Below are 20,900 nucleotides of genomic sequence, written 5' to 3' on the forward strand. Positions count from 1 at the left end.
TCTTAAAGCCTTCTTTTATTTCTTTATTTATGCTTAAACTTAGTTTTGTAAATCGACAGCTTGATTGACAAGTCTGAGTACTCTTTTTATAATTAATAAACAAGAATACTGTAATAAGTTTTTCCTCTATTGATTATAGTTTTTAATGCAGATCACTTCAAAAGCATTACAACCGAAATAAATAAATATTTCTTTAAAAACTATACTGATCTAGAAGAACGATTGCGGGAATCTGATATTTAGTTAACAATATTTGCTCATAACTTTTCCTTTCCAGAAATTTGTAAAACCATGAAATACCAAATTTACGTGTTTGCTGAGTTTAAATAATTGTCGCAACCTGTGAGTTAAATGAATGTAGCTCCGTAGTAAGGAATAAATGAAAACCCCACTCATGCCAAAAATACTGCATAGGAGAGATTTTGATACGAAACTCACTTCATTATAAAACTGTAGTATGCATAGCGATACTAATTTTGAGCTTGTTTCTGACACATTATTGTGCTCTAAAAGTAATTTAATTATCCATATTTATGAGCTACAAATTTCAAAACAAATCTGGTCCGATCAGAATTTGAGCAACTGTGAGACTTGCTTTGGAACTGAAAAGTGATCACAATATTTGCCATTATCTTCTCCTTTGGGTTTGTGTTCAATATCCTTCATCCTAAATATAGCCAAGAGGTCAACACAAACGTTTAATGGTGGAAGATGAAAAATACCAATCGTGCTAAATTTCCTACCAAAGAATTAATATTATTTATTGCAGTCCGATTTTGTTTTAGTATGTACGGCTTTTATAAGTTTGTCACTGTAACTTAAGTATCATTCAGTAAGCCCAACTTATTACTTTTAAAAAACTAAAAAGAAAAAACGCTTTTTGAGACCATGACAATTACTAAAATTACAGGGAAAATCTCAAGAAAAGCAAGGAGAAAGCAAACAAGAAAATGCAAAACATTTACTGTCTTTTTCTATACCAGGAATTCTGAGCTTTTTACCTGCCGACCCACCCCCCGCCTCAAAAAATCATTTCTCTCTCATTGATCCCCCTCATCCGAAAGGGTAACTCTTGTGTTAGTCTCGTAAAATCGCAGAACGTTACGTCTCTTTTAATAGAATAGGTGTGCCTGATTTATTTACATGACAATGTTTATAGTTGTATTTTTAAATCACATTTATCATAATATCATCTGCCAATCAGTCCCTTAGAATATCGATCCCTCTTTCAAGTCGATCAACACTGGGAATTCTTGCTCGCTGCTGACAAGTGAACAGTATCGTCACCCAGCCGAATCCCCCATTTTCAAGTTGGTAAATATAGAGGAAAGGAAGATAGATGAACGATTGCTTCTCACATAAAAACATCGAGGAAATTTTTAGCTAGTAATAATATTAATGTACCTTAATGCTCACTACTTCCACAGATTGTCTTTGTCAGTAACCATAATTTTAGGATAAGGCTAATCTTATACCCAAATATGTATTCTCATCTGTAAATTGTATATGTTGTTGTCGCTGGTTTTTCTGATTGCGAGATGATAAAGCCGAGTTTCCAAGAGTAAACTCCTCATCGCGTACGAGACCGGCTAACTTACCTGAAGAATTTTAGTCGACCCCAGGTTTTTTTTCTGACCAAAGTTAGTTATTTTTGATTTTTATGGTCCAGGACACAGGTTACAGCAGTACATAATGGTAAGCCGTTAGTAGGACGATTCCAAACATCCATGTCCTCGGAGATCGGATACGATAACCACCCGGCCAACCAGGCCGGCTTCTGACCAAAGAGTTCTGATTCCTTTGTTAATTATAAAAATAGAATTATTATGCAGTCAGATAGTAATTTAAATATTTCAATTAAAGCTTAATATATAAAGTTTCGAAATTGACCACAGAGCGGATTGCGTTGTATTGGAATTTCACTAATAAAAATAAATAAATAAATAAAAAAGACTAGATTAGTCAAAAACTCCAAGGCAACCCCGATGCCAAAGGTTGTATTATTAGAAGCTCTGTGGTCAACTTTGAAACCTTTGTTTCAAAATATCTGGCTATGAAAGAGTAATGTATTTTTAATATCCTTTCATCCAATAGATTTAAAAATCGAGACTTAAGCGAACAACAAAATAATAAAATTTAAATAACGGATGAAACTTACATAAGAAAAAATTATTTAATATTTTATCTCAAGCGTGGCCAACTTCATTCTATACGAGGGCCAATATATGATGAGTGGTAGCGTCACGGGCCGCACACTTTTAGACAGAACTTAAATAAAAATAAACTCTGCATTTTTTCAAGGCAATAGTTGTATGTATTGAATTACTATATTTGTTAAATCATTTTACTACTGGGAGAACAATATAAAATACTTGATTGGTTTAAATATAAGTTGTTAAATTAAATTTAATTACATATTTCTGGGGTTTTTTTTGTTTTTTTTTTACATGTAACATAACTTAATGAGAACACTGTGGGCGTTCATGTGCGGCAACAAGTTCATCAAAGTCGATTTTCAACGATGATGACGATATTCGTAACAAATCCTGAAGCCGCATTCACATATTGAGTAATCTTTTTAATGCAATTTTGATTCCGTGTTGAGAATATAAATTGTTTCCGTCATCAGAAATAATGAATATAACTAATATATCAATCAGAAAATTTGCGGTCGAAACTAATAGCTAAATTGATACATATAATTGAATATAGTTTTTATCCTGCCGCGGGCCGCACAAAATCACGTTACGGGCCTGCTGTTGGCCACCTATGTTTTATCTAATAGCTTTACACCAAATTGAAGAGTTTTGGTCTCTTTTAAGTTCCACAATTATGTTTTTTTAATTCGAATACAAATTTAAAATTGAAATAAATTATATTAATAAAATAAGTGTTAAAAATAATACTTTTCATTTCCTCCCCTCAAAAAAAGTCAAGATCTACCTACTTTGCTTAAACACGAGTTCATGTTCTTGCAGTGAACACTGAAGTATCCATGCATTAAAATATATAGAATTTGCTGCTTATTGTCGTAAAGCATCGTTTAGAAACGCTTAGAACAATGACTAGATGGCAGCACCTGTATCATCAGCTGAAAACAAAAGAAGCTGACCTTATTCCTTTCGCTCTCTCCTCCGCTATGAAAGTAGTCTACTGATCGATTAGTAAGTCGCGATTCAAGTACCTTCTGTAGTAACATCTGCAGATATAGTTGCCACTGTTTTAGAGATTTTAATAATGAAGTTATGTCGTAGTGAAAATTTTAATTGCAGGCTATATACTGTATATATATATACTCCATTGTTATAAACTTGTTTACTGACTCCTCTGTTAGGATTTATTCTACTGTTTTACAGTATAAAATATGCGCGTTTTGACATTAACATTCATTGAATAGAATGGAACTGAATTGTTCAAGTGAAAAAAAAGAAGAAGAACGAATGACTTGCGTGTTTGTGTCATAAAGCTTCCTTAGTTAATATTTCATAAAATGCAGTCTTTGCCTCTGTAATTGGCTATTAATATATTTTATGAATAAATTCCGTAATGAGGTGTATATATTATAACTGATGCGGCTAGAATAGTCCTGTGTAGTATCGGGTGTGGCCAAGTTCTGCATAATGTTTCAAAGTTAATGATTGTTCTCGCCCTTACGCCAAACCTAATTTAAATACTTTAATTTTGATGACGAGAGACTCATCTTAATTATCGTGTGAACAACGAACGAGAAACGCGGAGTTGTTTGATTAAATGGTCGAAACCGAGTTCGATTAGATTTATTTTGATATGTCACTCAAACATTCGTGATTGTTTAAACGCTTTTAGTGAAGCAGCAACCAAAAATGCTAAGTCCCGAGTTGCTAATTGACGTCAATCTCGTTCATGTCATTCAAGCTCATCTCATGCTTGAATGATCTTGAAATTAACACATGCGCATTTGAATTTTTTTTTTTTAATCTATTTCATTCAGTGCTCTAGTACATCATTTTTTATATTGTTGTGTATGAAGGAATTACTTTTACCTCAGCAAGCTTATTTGCTAAAAAATATTTTATAATTATCTGTTTATTTCATAATACTGTTGTTTAATCCTATTAATATATTCTGTGTAGAATTTGTAGGTTCTATTTTGAATATAATACAAAACGCTCCTTAAAGATCTGTATACAGTACAAGAACTTCACAGTGTTAAGTGCGAAGCTTATTCTCAATGCTTCGCCGTTTTAAGTATGTGCACAAAAGCGAGTACCACATATAAATATACGGACTCTTGAACATTTAAGTGTGCTTTGTTCGTTATTCAGTATGAAAGAAAATTAAGATGAATTTTCTACTGATGTTTTTTGTTTGACTGCTGTTTTGCTTTAATTTCTGACTTTTATATGTGGACGTTTAGATACTAAATAAAGATGTCGCGTTTGCTTATTAAAATTCTTAACTAATTTAATGTTGAGTGGAATGAGTGGGTTCGATTTTCGTCATGACTCAAGAAATCTTTATGCGACATTTTCATTTGGGGGTGGGGTAGCCGGGTTTTTCCTCAGCAAAGCAGCCAGAGAATACGCAATTAATAGATAGTGAAATACTGTGGTGGTTTATAGTGGTGTTTATTACACTGTGATCCGCAGAACCCTAGGGTTTCACCAAAACTTTTAGGAGTTGGTTTCCTAGAGCACATAGACATTTATGACTTGTACAATTTCTGAAAAATGTGAATGGCGAAAATGCTGTCTACCGAAATGATGTCTGTGCACGCACGTGGCCGGTATGATTTCTGTCGTTGTTAGGGGGACGTGGATTCACCAGTTATTAGGACGCAGTGAAAATTCTTTAATATAAGTTTCTTCACTGCGAGTATTTATTAATTTTATTTACCGATATGAGTAAACGGACTAAATTAGATTAATTTCTTGTTTTTACAACACAAAAAATTAGCGGACCTGCTACCGACGTTCCCTAAGAGCACACATACACTGTTCGATATCCAGAAAATAATAATTTATTATTATTATTTTCTGGATATCGAGTTTCCCGGAGGTGAAGCCCGGCGTTTTGTTACCTGAATAGGTGCGGGAGCAATACTGTCGTAGCAAGTGAATTCAGTTCTACGTTACTGTGGAGTTCAGTTGTTTGAACATCACCCGCCGTATTTCCTAGAGCAAAAAAAACGGCAGGTTTAAGTTAAAACAGAAAATTCACTTGCGTATACAGTTAAAACTAATCTTGTACTCGAGTTTCACAGGAGTAGTTCCTTATGCAAGCTCACGCGCAGCATATAGTACGATAAGATTAATTCCAAATCGCGGCGCTCATGTTAAGCAGGTAACTAGAGTGAGTGCTCGGCAGATCAATACGGTTTTCACGCGTGCGTGTCCGCGTGCTCGTATTTACTTCTCTCCCGTCGCTTTTGTACGGTGTGCGGTACCTCATATTTTAACCTCAGGTACAAAATTAATACCGAAGGTATTTTGACAGCTGTGTATGCATCTCGGAGACTTTCATTTTCGCATTTGCAGTGCACACAGCAGACGGCCAACTTAATTTGTTCGGGTGACATTTTTGTGCTAAAAGTGCGTTCACGCTGCATGAGTTTAAATGGAAAAGAAGTTGTTGTAAAACTAAATGATGTCCTTTAAATATATTTAAAACAAAAAAAAAAAAAAACGAAAACATGCAGACTATTTTAAAACGCTTGTAAAATATCGTGATTGTGGAATTAATTCTGTCACGTGTGTGTGTTTGATTCTGTTTATGTATATAGTGCTTTTGCTGTGCTTCGCTTATAATTGTATTTTGATTTTCGATATGCTACTTTATTTTTCTGGAGTAATGAACACATTTTTAGGCTTAGTTTATGTAGCATATGCGTCAGTGGATAGAACTTAAATAGACGAGCGTGATCTTCATGACGTTTGTATATATTATATACAAACGTCATGAAGATCACGCTCGTCACATTGCTAATCCACCCTTATCTAAAGCGCCTATTTTCCTTTTCTATTCCTAGTCAAAAGAGATTTTGTGACGCAAGTAGAACGCAGAGTTTTTGACACTAAGCGCATATCGTACCACTCACCTGTTGAGTGCGAAAACATGGTTGTCGTGGGAACTTTACATTACATCCGTCCTTATTGGCAAACGTCGCGCGCGAACACACAGATAGAGTCCGCGCGGTTAGCCTAGTGGCTATGCGCGTCGCAACCATATGCCTGAGGAAGGAGTGTCCTGAGTTCGATTCCCGTCGACGACGTGAGGAGCTTAAGGATCTTCTTTAGCCATAGCCAAGTTAGCCAGTCTTGGGCGTGGACAGCAGGGTTTTTCCCTCAGTTTATCTGGGGTTTTTCATCCCATAAGCAGGCAAACCGGTCTCGTGAACATACACGGACACAGTCAGGAATACTTAAAACAATCCCTCCAGCAATAGGTCTGAATTGTCAGCTATGCCGGTCCCGAGCCCGGATAAAAATAGAGGGGATTGAGGTGGTGCCGTACTTCCCCGTAAAAGGGGCTCACGGCCGTTGAATCACCATACGAAATGAATGAATGAACATAGGTAGAGGGAGGGAGAGAGATAGTAAACTTTGTATAATACATACAATGAAAAATTTAATATCAAGCCTTGTAGCCATGTTAATTCATACCAAGCCTTCAGCATTTATCTACTTTTTTAGATGCCATAGTTATCTCTGTATTTCTCTTTCAAACGATGTCTTCTTCTTTTTTTTTTTTTTTTAATAGGAATTTAAAAATTCATGCTATTCCCAATAAATAGAGATTGTTTTCTTTTACAGTGCTTTATATGTATATACAACCAGGATGTAATTTGCTTAGTTACGATATCTGGATAACGTCACTATATCTTTAAGCTATTTTCTCCAGTATAAAACTGTCTGATGCTCTTTATTAATTTGGTGCTGGTCGAGTGGGACTAATTTGTCGCCATTACCTGATATCAATGAGAATGGATTGAAACGAATGTAAAATAATTGTGGTTAATTATAAGGTAGAATGGTATACGAATGCATTACAATTATACTGCAGTCGGAATATCTGAAATGGCTTTTAGTAGCTAACTTTATTCACAGTAGTATTTAAAAATGCGGCGAAAAGGTTGTAGGTCAAAGTTGAGCAATAATATTTCCCAGTGAAAAATTAGAATGATTGTAAAAAAAAAAAAAAGAGAGAGAGAGAGCAGGTTTTAAACACTTTTTTTTTTTTTTTTTTGGAATTATCAACTCGGTGACAAATAAATGCCTCGGGCAAAAGTTAAATTGCACCCTTCTTTATCAATGATTTATTTAGCTTCATTTGTTCTTAAGGAATTCTGCTTTGCTTGTCCGTCTACAATATCTTGACCTATAAGTGGGTATGTATTATTTACTTATTATGATAAGCAAATAATAAAATAAAATTATTTGAAATTAAACTTTTTTATCAAAACAATAAAATTATGACTTACACAAAATTATTTTTTATTAAAAAAAGATTGATTAAATAGATAAACAAAACCATAATGATAATTTTTTAAAATAGTGAAATATGTGCTTATGTGTACTTTTTTATTGTATGCTCGGAATGTAAAACCAGTGCGAGCCACTCTAGATATGTACCGTGTTAACTGAAACTGTTCTTCAGAAATCGAGTAACTCAGAAAAAATTCAAGTAAAATGTTATAGCTTATTTCTCCGAGCCTCCAAGTATACGCGGATTAGAAATTTTATATTTTGAAATCGTATTCTTCTTTGGCATAAAGCCTGAAAGTTTAAATTATTTACTCTTAATAATTTAATACTCTTATTTTTACTCCAAAATGATTTTTAACTTTTATTGTTCTATGCACTTTAAAGCTGTTACTCATGAAACTTGATACAAACAAAATACAAGGCATTCTCTTTCTCTACATCCTTCTGTTGCTCAAAAGGAGTAGTGGCTCTCGGACTTAACTTTTTTTTTTTTATTATTATTTGGAAAAGAGTTAGCGCTAGTCTCCAACTTCAGCACCGCCCAAAGATTGATGCGATCTTTCTCTAGATAGACGAAAGCGCGTGAGGATACAACAGATACTTGTACCATTTCTTTCCTAATCCTAATTGGTATTACTATGTGAAATAGCGCGAGTTCTACGGTCGATTTTTATGAGTTGCAGAATTAAAATCTCAAGAACAGACTGAAAAAAAAAAAAGAAAAAAAAAAGGGACTTATATAAAGCTCCTCTGCTTGGTGACTAGAATATCCTATAACGGTCTTTCTTTTTGCTTATCTGGATTCATCGACAGCTAGTCTACGTAGGCACCCAGTACAAAACAACATGTAATCAATCTTCCATCAGGAGACTTCCATCTATGAAGGCAATTACATTAACTCGCCTTAATTTACTGAAATTAATACTTTGTTAATATGCTATGTTAACTACTATCAAATAGCTCGTTGTATTTATTTATCTGGTGTTTTTTTTTTTTTTTTTGGGTTGTTAATAATGACAACTTATTTAGGTGGCAGATGATTTTCACCGCAGATGTGAGACCACCACTTTCATATTGGAAGGTGAAATGGCTTGAACAAAAATTATGTTTGGTCTCTTAGCCCATCCCAATACTAATATAATATATGAGAGATTTGCAGCCTTTCGTTACTTAGATTTTTTGGATTTATTTATTTTTTAATCCTTATTTTCATCCCAAACCAGCTAAGGCAATCGCATATTGACAAGTGCAATCACATTCTTAACATTGCTTCATTTTCAAGAATGAATGACAGCCGTACTCACAAGCACTTCATTTATTGATAACTGATATCGTCTTACATGTCAGAGCCTTGTGGAATATTTCACTCACCAGCGCGGATTGTTTCGATCCGATCAGTTAGCTGTGAAAACCCATGAATATACCCTGAGTTAATTCATTAACCAAGTCATCATTTTCTATTTGTGTGTGTTTAATGTCAAACTCGCATATGAAGGGTCTAGTGCCCTTTTGTGGCCATCTAGAAAGTGACAACGTTTATAACTAAAAACTCGAGATAACAGTTGTGAATAGTTTTCCATATAGAATACGTGCCTTAAGGACTTCTATCGAACTTTTATGCGTAGTGTAGAGGCGCTGTCATCAGTGTAATTCGATGCGCAAATTCGTATGTATTCTGGCTTGCCTTTGGAGACACACAAAGATGGATATTCATGCGAAGTTCAAATGTTTGGACGGATATGAAATCGAATGTCAGTGGTTGTTTTGCGAAAACTTATTCGCTTTTCCTTCCCCTATCTCTCAGATGTATAATCGATAAAGTAATTTGAAAAAAAAGATGGATTCATAGTCTGTCATATAGCTTAGCTGTGCTGGGATGCAATTTGTATAATCATTTAATAATTGTAGGATAAAAAAAAAATTAGAAGTGATAGCTATGGTAGTTCAACTACTATTTCAGTTTACTGTTATGACAATAAAATTGTCATCTAGTCGGTAAAGAGAGAATTAAACGATAATCAAAGGGGATATATTCCCTTCAATTCAGCTAGTTCAGAGGAGTAAAAAAGAGATAAAATCGACAAAGTAAAGACATTGAATGTCCTTGGAGAACATATAGAATTTTTAAAAAAAATAATAAAATATATATATATATATATTCTTATAAATAAAGATGCAATATCAACCACATTTAATTCTTCATAGCATGGCTGTTCTTTTTTTTTTTTTTTCTGTTGCCCTCCAAGGTGGGAGCAATACTTCTTAAATAGTATCGATGTTATATTTGTTACGGAAATTATAGCAATTTTGGTCATCTTATATTTCTCTTTCCTATCTTCATAGCTATCAGGCAGGTTATTCGTATTGAACGCGGTGACCTGATTAATCTGAAGTTCTTTCCCCGTCATTTTCCATTGTGTTTGACGTTTGAAACGAATATGCATCAATGGAGTGACCTCTGGCTGCCCATTAATCCATTATCCTCTGGCACATTGAGGCTGCCGAAGTTCACGTGGGCGACTATTTTCTTGTAGACGTTCAGTGCATTATTTCTCACACGCCGAGGGCCTATCTAAATTCTCTTCCCATCCAAAAAAAAAAAAAAAAAAAAAAAAAAAAAAAAACATCTGCCTGTTTTTGTTATTTTACTTAAGTAGAAAGGGTGCTCGAAGGTTTACTAATTTCTCTTTTCTTTTTTTTTTTAATTAGTAGATCACTAAGAAATTGTTCGTCGTGCACTGCAAATAAAAATATAACATGCTTACAAAATGATCTCATTTCCCACCTTGGGAGGATACAAGTTCGGGACTCAACTGTCTAGCAGTCGATAGAAAGCGTGTGGCAAATTTCACGAAAACATTTTAATTTAGGGGTCGATAACCAGCCGATCGTAGACCTTTATCTCTTTTTCAAATTAATCGTGAACAGTTTTCTTAATTTTTATAATTACTATTTATGAAGTCTGTGATTATGATCAATTACAAAATAATTGAAAGCAATAACATCAATCCCTAATAAAAACCCACCGTCGATCCTGAATATGACAAATGCTGCGCTACTGTTTTATTTTTCTCTTTCCCCTCTTTTTTTTTTTTTTTTAATTCTGAAATAGTCTGATACTAAACAAAATGGTATTAAATTTGCAGAAACGCTGCCAAGCAAGGATCTGGAATTTTTCAGAATTTAAGTTAGCATATCACAGATGTTAGCTCAACAAATGACAACTCATGAATCTTAGCTGTCTCTAAACGTTAACTTTGAAACAACAACCCAGCCGTCTTTTTGCAACTCTTATTCCATCTATTTAGATGGAAGATTCCGTATGTTTAATGGCACTCTAATTTATAGAACACTTCAAGATTCATGCCGATTAGTTTAACAAGATTTTGCAAAACAATCTGAATCATTATTATCAAATGTAAAGCTAAAATACCAATTATGAAAAGTTACAAGGTCATGGAACGCCAGATGTGAAGGAAGGATGAATCTATAGTTATATTATTACAAAAAAATTATACGGACATCTGAGCGTTTCGCAAATCATTAATTCATCTTTCATAGCGATCAGGATGCCATTCCCTGAGTAGACTTTCCGAAAAATGTGCCCATTTTGATAAATGGACACAGGTCCCTTTTTGCACTATGAAATCAGTAAGTTCCGTAGAAAAGCTGGACTTGAAGGTTTTTTCCTCAACCGATGTGCTGGCTCTTCCTGGAAGATACTTTATCGGGTTCAGATTAGTGCGAGTTGGTCTAAATGCAATCCCTTTTCCTCACATCATGTCATCACAAGCCTTGTTTCCATAGAATCCCAACTCAAGACAGAATTGTCCGGAAATGGCAATAAAACGTTCTGTTTTAATTCCCTTGCAGCATTACGAGTTCTAATTCAAACTAGTAGAAAGCATCACCACATTTCGCACACGAATTTAGATTGGACGAGTACCAGAGAATGTTGCTTACAGGAGTATATCGCTTCTCTGTGATTGTCTTAAACTAAACAAGTTGCTGATGGTTGCTTGTTTTAGATTTACGGCCGAAGCAACTACGTTGTGATGGGCAGTGTATTATGTCTAAGTTGTGTGCTTTTCTAGCTGTTTTGCGAGATGAAAAACTCGAGTTTCCTAGGTCGCTGTTGGTACGACACTCCTGTAAACGTCCTTCTGGCAGCTGCCCACCTCAAACACACTAATCTGGTTTGGAAAATGTGTATCGTGTTGCAACCCCATATCACAACTTTCCAAGGCTTTATTATTATTGTACGGGTGCCTCGATGGAGTCCGAAAGCTCATTGCGGGAGACCAAAACTATCCACACAATCTAACATACCTCTCCTTGAATCCATCGACAGGCAAAGCACTCACAACTGACTCTGGCAACCCATTCCACAACCATCCAAGGGAAGGGAAATCTACTTCTCACACCCCTACTAGCTACACCTTTATTCAACTTCCTGGGATGACCTCTTGTTCTGGCCCCTCTAGCCAAGTGCTGAAGCATTTCCCCTGCATCAATCCTATAAAACCCTTTCGTCATAATCAAATTCCTGATATATACCCTCAGGGGTGTACACAGTGGTGAGCTATGGAAATTTTAACAAAGGGCTCGCATCGTCGAGAAAAAAAAAAAGGGCTAACTAGCCCTTATAATACTATATCGCGACTTCGTCGAGCTTCTGACAGATATGATATAATTCCTTTAGGATATCAATCATTAATGCTAGATCTTTTAAAAATTCCAAATTGAGATGTTGGTTTAAAAAGCCCTTATATTTATCGTTCGACCAAACACACGGCCGATCTTTAAAATTTCGATACCAAGGTCTTTTTGCAATCGCATTTAATTCTCGTTGATTTTTTGGTGATTGATGATAAAAAGCATATAATTTATCCATAAATATTTCAAAATGATTTATTTCTTTTAATGTTTTTTATCGAATCATCTAATGCTAGTTGTAAACAATGCAGTGCCAAATCACAATGTTGGGAAATTTTTGTAGAAGTTTGATTGCAACACCTGATTTGTCTCCTAACATTACACTAGCTCCATCAGAACAAAATGCAATGAGATGATTTTTTAAATAGTTACCAGAAAATCCATATGAATTTAAAGTAGCAATTATAGTAGCGTGTATACATTCCGCGGTGGTATTTTCTAGTTCTACAAGATTATTAACTGGACACAGGAGGTGACTAGTGATGTGCCGCAAGGTTCAGTGATAGGACCATTACTGGTTAATGTGTACATAAATGATATTGGAAATAACCTGAAAGTAAATATTCAACTATTTGCTAATGAGGCGAAATAAAACCCTTTTACTTTCTAATCACGGCAAATTCTGCATGCAAGTCACACCGAATATTTTTTTTGGTGTGATGCTTGCTGTGTACTCCGTACTATTGGTTTATAACCTTTTCTGGATAGGATTTTAATTTAAAAAAAAAAAAAAAATAGACGCCAATATCGGCATCTACTATGTAAATCGCAAACATTGAATTCAATGAGATGATTGTTGTCGATTTTGTTGACAGATTTATTTTTTCCAGATGTGGGTCTGGTGCAATATTCAGGTCGTTTCTGTATTTTGAATTTATTCAGATTTTAAAGTGGCTGGAAGAAATAGTAACATAAATATGTGTTGATGGAAAACGGCTCTAAATACTTCAGTACTCGACTGTTAGTATTTAGTATACGCCATTTTACATTGCATAAAAAGTCACTGTTATTGTAATATGTTTACAATACTCACTGTTATTGTAATATGTTTATGTTCTCGAGAATTTGGGGGGGGGGGGGTTAAAGGACATTCGCAACCAGACTTCTTAAAAAAAAAAAAAAAAAAACCTCCAGTGCGGTCTACGCAGATTTTGGAGAGAATGATCCATCTTTGGATCTACTACATCTCGGCGATGAAGATTAGAATGAGAAGTAATCTATAAGAGAATTTCTAATGGCCCTGGAGTAAAATATTCCCATGAATGCTTTTCTCTCCAGTACTGATTTTTCGTCAGTCACCTATGCCAGCGCATCCACAGAAAAAAAAAAAAGAGATGCTCGATTCTTTTGTATTAAAATATATACGAAAATTCTGCACGTTTCGAAATTGCGTTGAATTTTTTTGTGTGCCGTTTGGAAGCACAAAAATCTATTCTGTAACGTATCCTGTTTGGGAGTAAGGCTTCTCTGCACTGGTTATGGAACGAATATACATCTTAATTTTTAGAGCATGTTGGAATTATTCATTTTCCATTAGCCGCACCTGACTTACTTGGCAGATTTTACTAACGTTCGTTGACGTTGTTGATTAAAGTTTCCCAGTATTCTAGGCGTGGTTAACTTTTCATGTGACTATTGCGTTCCGCTAGCAACAGATTAAGGGATTTAGTTTGTGTTTGGTTTTCGCCAGACTGTTTGCTGTTTTGGTATGCTGTCCGCAGTCATTGCTTCGATTGCTTCTTGCAAATGGACGTCAAGTGTTAGGGTCGTTGATCATATTTTTTTTACTATGTAATACGGAGAAGTATTTAGAAGAAGCCCGCTCCTGCAGCTTTCTCGAAAAGCACTAGAATGATGCATAAACTTTTTTCCCCACTGGGGGGGTATTGTTATTCTTATTTCTTTTTCTTAAATCCGTTTTATTTGACTCCAAGTTTTTATAATAATAAAATTAATCATATAATATTTGCAAATATTCACATACATGGTACACCATATTTATCAAAATATATATGCGACATATTTATTGAAATTAGTGTTGCAGTTATGAAACAATTGTGTGCAGATATTTTTCGCGCAAGAAATAATACATGTTATCGCCCTTGTTTTAAAATTTTCTAGTAACTTGAGGATTTCATATACCAGTCCTCTCCTCGTCTTCCAAATATATACAAGGCGTGTTCATAAAAAAAAATAAATAAATAAAAAATAATAATAAAAAAAACGAATTTTTGCTATAAAGACTTTATTGCTCATTTTACAATATTTTAAGCACGTCCCCTTCAAAGTAGTCCCCCTCTACTGGCGATATACACCGTTCCCAACGTTTCTTTTATTGTTGGAATACTTCCTGGAACGCACTTTCTGTGATGGCGCGCAGTTCTCTTATCGCATTCTCCTGAATCTCCTCTATGGTTTGGATACGAGGCCCTATGAAAGTGGTTTTAAGTTTAGAAAACAAGGAAAAGTCTGCTGGGGATAAGTCCAGAGAATAGGGTGGATGGGGCACAATGGATGTGTGATGTTTTGCCGGCCCATTGTCGTGGTGCAACATCCAAGTCTAATTTTCTCACAGTTCAGGCCTCTTCCTGCGCACAGCATCTCTCAAACGCCGAAACTTCCTGGTACAACTCTTTTTACCATCTGACCTAGTGGTACAAATTCATAATGGGCAATGCCTTTCCAATCAAAAAACACAACCAACATCACCTTGATCTTTGACCGACTCATCCATCGATGTTGAAACCACTCATAGCACTGCGTTCGGTTCATACAGGCCTCCCGTATGCTTGGTTGAGCAATTGAAATGTCTCTGTAAAATTTTTACCAAGTTTGTAGCAAAATTTCACACACACACACACACGTTGTTCTTCAAGCTCTTTCATTGTCACTAAGCGGACGGACAGCTTGTGCACGTGCTCACTTCAACGGATGTAACTCGACTAACGAACATAGCAGAACGAGGCAAATGGCAGTTTTTTGTCAAAATACGCCGCTAGGTGCTCTCAGTGCCGTTGGCGCACTATTTAAAAAGTTCGGCTTGTTTTGAACACGCCTCGTATATGAAGACAGAGAGAGAATGTGGCAATCCTACTTAAGAGATCTCCATTCTTTAATTTTAGTTTGGAAAGAAATTAATCCTTGAGTTTTTTTTTTTTAATTGTGTTAAGTGTTCATAATTAACGTACAGCCTTGCAGAGTTACGTCCCTCACACAGTTTTCACATTAATTTTTATAGAAGGGTGATAAGTGATGAAATTGTTTACTACAAAAAAAAAAAAAGAAGTGATCTGTCAAAATAAATTAACTTTCATTCTTTTTCACTGAAAAGTTATGCAATGAAACCAGAAAACTACCAACACTAACAACGATAACTGATTTCGATTTATAGGTAATTAATTAAAATAATCATTACATTAGAACATGACAGATTTTTAAAGAAGGGGGGGGGAAGAGCTTCCAAGTTAGGAGCTGCAGAACGCCATATTTGTCTAATTTCTCAAGAAGCAGACAGAGCGTGACGGATTAGTTGTCCTGTACAAATTCCGTAGAAGTTGCACAGCGATAACTGGTGATAATTCAGTCATTACTTTCATCTAAGAAATACGGCCACCAAATAATTGCTTCAATATTTCTTTTGATGCATTTTTTTAAATAAAAGAGTTTCTCTCAAAATAAACAAATGCGTACATTATTTTCTTTATTTAATTTTTTTGAAATTTTAAAATACATTAACATTATTAGACTAGGGAAAACCTATTGATATTTCTTGAACATCTAGAAGTTGTCCTTTGGAAAAATAATTTGAATAGGACTGATTTAGAGGACAGATGTAAATATAATGAAAAAGGACGATGAGAACTTCGTTCAGTGAATTTGAAGTTCGACTGTGAATGCACGTGTTTATATTCTCTTAAAATAAAGTGGAGGAATAATGGGGGATCATGTTAGCAGAATAGCTCTCGGAAAATACTTAACAAAAGTCGGAACTGAACGTCTGTGGGAAAGTGATTGGAACAAGTAAGATGGAGAGAAAGATAGAATCATCTTTCAACCGAGTTGTCCTTTTCTAGCATCAAGCATTTTTAGGGACTTTTTAGAGCACCGCTCCAAATGATAGAACAATATTCTAAAGTTGGCTGGATTTAGGAAACAGTTTCCGTTTTTAACATGAGTTGCTATGGACATTTATCCTTAATGTTGAAAGCAGTACCATAATAGTATACTCAAGACTTTATTCGGAGTTGAATTGGAAAATGCAAGTTCATTCTCATTGTCAGGATCGAGTAAATTCTCACATGCATGACTCTTACATACAACACCTGAGTTTAAAAAAAAGAAAAGAAAGAAAGAAAATTGTTCCTACAATTTTGGTAGGCTTTTCTAAAAGTTCATACGAAGTTAGAAGGGTTTTTACTCCACCTCCATAAACTCGGATTTTTCATCCCACAAACCGGGAAGAAGAACACACACACTTAACCTAGTAACATTGCCTCATAGCCCGAATTTCCTCGGCCTTAAATCCAAAACAACAAATTTCTAAAAGTAACCTCGTACTGTTATTAATGCATTTGTTTTTCAAAATCCGTGGTAGCTGTTTCATGACTGGTACTGTAGACATCAGCGATTCTCAATAATTAAAGAAAAATAAGAATTACATTAAATTAATAAACTCTGCAGTATAATACTATATCATATTCTTAGCAAGGATACGAAGATAAAGCATCCTATTATTTTTCTCAGAAAGTATAATTTTATTGAACGTTCGCTTTTATATCGACTAATTCTGTTATTTTAACAAAACTTCCGTCATTGTATACACCTTTGCCATCGCTGAGCGCAACCCTTTACTCCGGCATCTGAGCTCTTCAGAAAATGAAAACAGGTTGGTATCAGATCTGAGCTGTGAGCGGGATGGGGTTCGGTTTTCAGAAAAGTGTTGCAGTTGCCTCTTTCTTGTTCGCAAACTGGTGTGAGGTCCCGCATTGTTATGGAGAAGAATCATATGGTTCTGAATTGAACATGATGCCTCGCCAAAAAAAAAAAAAAAAATCCGCAGGCATGATTACATATTTCACCCAGTGGCTGTGCTCACGTCAACAATATCGTCTCCGTATACATTTTTCAGGTAGGCGAATTTCCATCGGGTTCGCATCTTCCTAGTAAGAAATTTAGTAACTATTCCATACATTCGTACGTAGATCTATAATTACTGAGTGCTCATGTAATCGGGCACAGCGCCACCTACTGGTGGAACTAGAGACGACTACTGCCCACTCTTTGGCGTGAAGTTTTGCCTGATTCGAATACTGCCATTAAAAAGGGTTTGATCGAAGAATTAAGATGGCATGACACTTTTGTAGCAGAGATCCTGAATATACAGTTTTATTCATTCTTTCGCAGAAAGAAAATTGTTTATTCCGAATTGTTTTGCTAGATTTTAGCATTTAAAATGGCCCTGTTGAAACCAAATAAGGTTACTCGACAAATTTGAATAACGATCTCAAATGCCCCAGCTCATCAGTTTTTAGCCAAAGCGAAATACATTTTGCGTAGTGCATTCTTTATGCTTAAGGGGGGGGGGGGACAACGAGATCAGGCTTAAACTTTTTTAGAGTATTTTTAAGTTCCATTAAATATTATTTTATTATATTTATTATTTCCACTAATCAAAATGCTTGAAGTTTTTAATACAGCGACTCATTTCACTCTGTTTGCTCCTTTTTAAATGGTGTTGGAACTAAAATGATTTCTTCCCCTTACATGTCAAGAATAAACACTTTTGCGAGTGTGGTCAGCCTACTACGCACACTATTGGAAAATAAAGATTATTCTTAATTCATCGCACCGTAAGTTGGGCGCTAAAAATTGACTCGAAAGTTTTATCGTTCAGAAAGAACTATTTCGACTTAGTTGTCCAGACAGAAGAGAAAGTGGACGCATTTGTTAACAAGTCGTGGATAAGTTAAGTGTTAATTACATTTAGGTAATCGTGGATGTGTGGAGAATGCGATAAATTGCGGTTTCAGACGTCATCACCGTATGCAAGCGCACCTTCCAATATTAACCCTTTGTGCTCCGTAACCCGTGTTTATACGAAAGTACTTAAATGGCTGCCGCCATTTCTGCGGAACCTTGTTATGTAAAGGCGGAGACTGTGATATAATGCAGTCCGAACCCTGATTGCCGGCATAGCCCCACTCACGATGTGACCATTCCGGGGCACACCCGAGGTCCGCACAAGCGAGCAAAGACCTGCTAATAACGGCCTCCACGCTGGTATGCAGGTTGAGGTCATCTCTTCGAAGCCCTTTCTCACGTCTCTTGCTTCGCCCTCGTCAGAAACCGTCTCCACTTTAAGCCCGAAGCGGTGATCTCTTCCCCGGATACTATTGATGACGAAGCGATTTATAATCGATCTCGATCGCAACCTCTGACACTACGTTCACGAAAAAGCCCTTCAATAAGCATGGGGAAGAATGACGATTCTTCATTGACTGCAGGTGCTATAAATTTGCCGAGTTTTAGGTTTTATAATTTAATTCTGCCCATCTAGGAAGTGATTTTTTTTACTTCTCGCATTTTCAAACATGGTTCTTTCATTCTGCTTATAACGAGTGGAATAGAAAGATCGTCCCACTAACCTTGCAGAGAGGGAAAGGCATAGTAGTGAAAACTCTTTGCCCTTTTTTCCAAGTTTTAATTCTCAATTATTCTGAGCTGTGTTCAGCGTAATCTTCCACTTAGAGGGTTAGCTGTTTCGGTTACATTAGAACCAGCTTAATATTATGGAATTGTTTCCTAGTATTTTGCATCGTGACGTAGTATGTGATGATTCTGCGAAATATTATGCTTGCTAGGATTTGAATGTATATTTTGCAAATTTTTAAGCTGCCTTTTTCATTATATATATATATATATATATATATATATATATATACAGGGTGTTCGGGATAAATTTGACAGTTTCGTAAGGAAAAAGAAAATCTTCTTTGTATCTATTAAATTTAATGAATTGACAAAAAAACATTACAGGCAGAGTTAATTACAATACTATCAACAAGATTTACTCGAAATAACCACCATTAGCATCGATCACAGCTTCAATTCTGCTTCGGAACCTCGAACAAGCTGATGCTACAGTCTCCCTGGGAAGGGCCGCAAAAACTGTTTTAATTTTATCCATTAACTGGGCTTTTGTATTACTGGAAGTGCGATTGGTGTCTTTTTCAACTGCGCCCCATACAAAATAATCCATGGGGTTAAGGTCTGGGGAGTTTGGAGGCCAAACATTTGGACTGGTGAAGTCGTAGAAATTTTCAGACAACCATTTTTGACTTTTCCCAGAGGTGTGGCAAGGGGCCGAATCCTGCTGCCATACATACGGCCTACCATTGGCTACCCTTGTTATCCAGGGCTTGACTACAGTTAGCAACTCCACGAACAAAGCCCGAATTCCAATGCCAGGGTTCTTCAACACCTGTTCCTGCAGATTTGCGAGGAATTCTGCTGTACGAACGCAATCAGATCGTCTGCTAGGGATCTTTCTTCTTGCTACATCCTCGTAGTCACCATTGCAAGTCTCTAGTTCATGCCTGATTGTTTTTACTGTATTCAGGGAGCATTGGGCAGCAGTCGTAATATCCTTATTTTGATGGCGGGCACGAATCATCATGATACAAGTTATTCTCTTCCATGATTCAGGTGGGTTCCAGCTATCCATCCTTTCTGACATCTTGTATATGAATGAAGAAGGGTCCAAACTTTTAAATGAAGAGAAGTGTGTGTTAATACATGTAACTTACTGAAAAATATAATTAATTATAAATATGTCAAATTTATCCCGAACACCCTGTATATAGTACAGTGCAGCACCACTATCGTATGTTCGAGGTTAGTTTTTTGTTTGTGAGGAAAACCGGAATACCTGGAAGAAAACTAATTCACAGCCCGATAGATCGACTAACTTAGTACTGAAGGAAAAAAAATCGAACAGTACGTGGATTATTTTTACATGAATAATCACGACTGTGGCCAAACCGACACATACCAGATTTCTTCCCACTGTATAGCGGAGTCATTAAAGAGCGAGAGCGACTGACATAAAACTAATTCTTGGTGGAGAACTGAACAACAGAGTAAGGAAAGAATCTTAAACTTGCAGAAATGTTATGGGGAAATTTTAGAGAAAAAAATTGGACTAATGGTATGAATCTGCTGGATTTTTGCTCAGGATAGAATAGTCATTACTAATAGTATGCTCGCCCATAAATCTCTGAATAAATTGACATCTAGAGAACATACGCAGAGAAAGTCTTGATTATTCTGTTGTTGTTGGCGATCCTCATATCCTAAACCAATCTTTAGATTGTTTCAGGCAGGATAGAGTATACAGGGAATTTCAGATAAGAAGGGATCGCCATCTAGTTTCTACCAGGTTCAAATGAGTATCCCAATTAAAAGAATAATGTGTACGCAAGTTTTGAAAAGAATCAAATTTGAGCGGCTTTGAGAAGTGAGCCGTAAATTAAATATATGTATACTTTAATGTACGGGAATACTAATTCAAAATCGTTACTCCTCACTGGTGTGTTCAATTTGAACGAATGCAATCCAACATCAAAAAATCAGAGCTTGACAAGTACGCTCGTCCATTCGCACATGGCTAGCAGATTTTACTGGCTGGCGAGTAGCTGCGGGCTTGAACAAAAATATAATATT

At 35.8% G+C, this 20,900-nt stretch overlaps 1 protein-coding gene and 1 long non-coding RNA gene across 2 annotated transcripts in view; one reads left to right on the forward strand and one right to left on the reverse strand.

Moving 5' to 3' along the window:
- tgo (Aryl hydrocarbon receptor nuclear translocator homolog tgo) overlaps positions 1-20,900 on the forward strand; it is a 439,650-nt gene that overhangs the window by 110,695 nt on the left and 308,055 nt on the right. The window lies entirely within an intron of this gene.
- The window catches only part of LOC150100050 (uncharacterized), a 54,342-nt gene that overhangs the window by 4,712 nt on the left and 28,730 nt on the right, over positions 1-20,900 (reverse strand). Inside the window, exon 2 of the long non-coding RNA XR_016549238.1 lies at positions 1,599-1,798. This is a non-coding gene — a long non-coding RNA (uncharacterized LOC150100050). The remainder of the gene's footprint in view (positions 1-1,598; positions 1,799-20,900) is intronic.

This window comes from Typopeltis vanoorti, chromosome 13, assembly GCF_054136105.1.
Source record: "Typopeltis vanoorti isolate ZY-2024b chromosome 13, IOZ_Tvanoo_1.0, whole genome shotgun sequence".
NCBI lineage: Eukaryota > Metazoa > Arthropoda > Arachnida > Uropygi > Thelyphonidae > Typopeltis > Typopeltis vanoorti.